Source organism: Bison bison, unplaced genomic scaffold, assembly GCF_000754665.1.
Source record: "Bison bison bison isolate TAMUID 2011002044 unplaced genomic scaffold, Bison_UMD1.0 scf7180017864119, whole genome shotgun sequence".
NCBI classification, from domain to species: Eukaryota; Metazoa; Chordata; class Mammalia; order Artiodactyla; family Bovidae; genus Bison; species Bison bison.
This window is the reverse complement of record NW_011494691.1, coordinates 680932-683679: the sequence shown is the minus strand read 5'-3', so window position 1 is coordinate 683679 and position 2748 is coordinate 680932. Positions and strand designations below refer to the sequence as shown.

At 37.8% G+C, this 2748-nt stretch overlaps 1 protein-coding gene across 2 annotated transcripts in view; it reads left to right on the top strand.

Annotated features, from left to right (window-relative positions):
- Positions 1–2748, top strand: part of TMEM108 (transmembrane protein 108) — a 391348-nt gene that overhangs the window by 3515 nt on the left and 385085 nt on the right. The gene's annotated exons all lie outside the window — the stretch shown is intronic.

The window sequence follows — 2748 nt, the reverse complement described above, 5'->3', positions numbered from 1 at the left end:
TTAAGATTTTATTAGCAATTCACATCCTGAACTTTGGTTTTATTGACCTTATTAGCCAGGGTTTGTTCATTTATTTCCCTCTTTTGAACTACCTTTTCTTTCATTTTTTAAAAAAAAATAGTTGACTGTTTTGATATGAATTTTGTAGCCATATATTTGAAGGAGATGATACTGTTGCTAGTGAGGTTACTGTGCATAGCATATGAGCTTTGACCTTTCTGGAGGCATAGAACTCTGCTCCTGGGAGTCATTACCCGAATCACCTGCTTCCTCATGCAGTCCCTGTGCTATGGCTCAGCTTTTTGGAGTTTATTTCCATTTCTTTTCAAGTGAACTCATGAGCTGATTTTTATTACCAATGCCAAATCCTAAAATCTTGCTGACGCTAGACAGCAGTAGTCACAACAGTTTGCTAACATTACCTCATTATGTGACCTCAAATACATTTCTTTGCCTTTGTGAAACTCACTTTTCTCACCTGGGTCATTGGAATTGGGTGAGATGTGATGCATGTCTCTTGAAAAAAATCCTAAGTCAAAAATTCTACGCCCAGCTGATTCTCATAAAGGGTCAACATTTCTGAAGCCCCTGAAAAATTCTCATCTGAAAGGTATTTTCATGCAGTGAACCTAGAGCAAAAAGAAATCTCACTCATATTTCTTCTCAGAGAATCCTAATAATTCAGAGTTGTAAGAAACCTTAGGGATGGTTTAGCTTGACCTTCTCATTTTATAGACACAGAGTTTCACTTCAGAGCTGAGTGATTTGCCCAAGCTAACAGAACTAGAGAGTGGTAGAAAACTGGGACCCAAGCTCAGGTCAGTCCTGCCTTTTCCAGTGTTGAATTTCTTCACCTGCCATCAGTACGAAGAAGATGCTGTGTCTACAGGGCTGGAGCGGAGAAAATTCTGAGTAATTCCTTAAAGTAGGGTTTTTAAACCATAGCGTGAATAGTATCGTGTTGGGCAGAAATTCAAGGTCTGACTTCTTTTTTGCACCTCATTCTTTTCTTCACTGACTGTTCTTGAGTAGTATTCTTTACTATACATCCTTGTGTTTTTTTAAACTTTCCTGCAGGAGAAAAAAACTTTCTTTACCCTGGAAGAGTCACTCCCCAATCAGATGTTTTTAAATTGGGTCCATGAACTCTCTGAAGGCTATGTGACTAGAATAATTTCCATATAACTGATTTCCTTTTTATTCTTATATATATATTTTTTCTCTGCATTTAAGAGATTATTCTGAGGAGTTCCTTAGGCTTCAGTAGATTGCCAAAAGTACGGGAGGGTCCATGGCACAAGAATAGGTAAAACTTCTAGGGTCGAGAAGAGGTTCTGGGAAATTGCCAGGATGGGAGAGTTTTGAGGTGCTAGTGACACTATGGGAGAAGCGAGTTGGGGGTGGAGTACAGAAGTAAACCTGTAGCAGTTCTTAGAACATTTTACCTTTATTAAAATGCTTAAAATTACTCACTAAATGAAGATGCTGATAATGGCATTTTACTCAACGATGGATATGCAAGTACTGATTTCCATTTATCATTTCTTGTTCATTAAGTAGCACCTCCTAATTTTGCCAAAACACTTTCAAATTTATATCTCTTTATCGGAGACATGCATATTAAGAGATTCCATTCTTCCCTTCCTGATTTAGGACTTTGAATTTGGACTCCTGTCTTTCATTGCTGAGGCCCTATATTTTTACTTTCTGCTCTTAACTTTGAGGACTCACCGTGATCTCAGAGATGCAAAATAATTTAAGTATCATGGATAAAAAAATCTTGAGATTCATTTGTCCCCAGGATTGGCTATGGAAACCTCTGTGCCCCCTCAGCTAATTATTAATATTTCCTTTCCCTTTTTTATTTGCAATCTCAAATTATCTTTTTCTAATTGTTCCCTAATAGCAATGACTCAGTGTGTATGTATGGAAAATAAAAATTCTTGTTTTTGCCAGAAGGTATACAGAAGTTAATTTGTGTTCAGGTCACATTTTGAACTTGTGAGATATAACTTTGGTGGTGATCACTGTTTCAAAGAACATTTGCTTGAAAAACTTGGTCTGCCCTGTGACCCCCTTCCCTTACGTTCGGTATGATGGTGGTCCACGCTGGTGAATGCTACCTTCTGGTGCCTTTTTAGATTTGGGCCAGAGTAGCCATTTACTCTCACTTTAGCAGAAGAATAAGAATTACCTTTTCTTCTTCAGCAGCTTATCGATTTAATTTATGTAATAACAGAAGAAAAAGTCCAATTTCTGTACTCTGATTCCAGCACACTGAGTTAGTATGAGATGAGATTTGAGGGACATTGTTGACTTCTGAGTTTGTTTCCTTGTCGGAAAATAAGAGGGGAAAGCAGTGACCACTTAAATTCTTTCTAGTTCCGAAATTTTGTGACTCTTTGAAATTTTACCTGGTATCCTGAAAATGGGGAATTTATGTATAATCGAAGTTGGTGCCGGTTCTTTATATCTGCAGATCACTTTGTGGAATACAAAAATATTCTCTAATTTTTAAAATCTCTTTTCTACTTCAAGTGTGGTCAAAGAACAACATCTGGGAGTTTGCAGCTCAGCATTTTGTCAAGATACCCAGGAGCTATGCATGCTGTTTTGTCTCATTTCTGAGTCTCACATTGACGCATAGGTCAGTGAGGGAAGCAGAGTATTTCACAGATGAGGAAACCAGATCTCAGAGTCATTAAGTAACTAAGTTAGATTTGCTGTTAGCGTCTCACCCAGAACCCC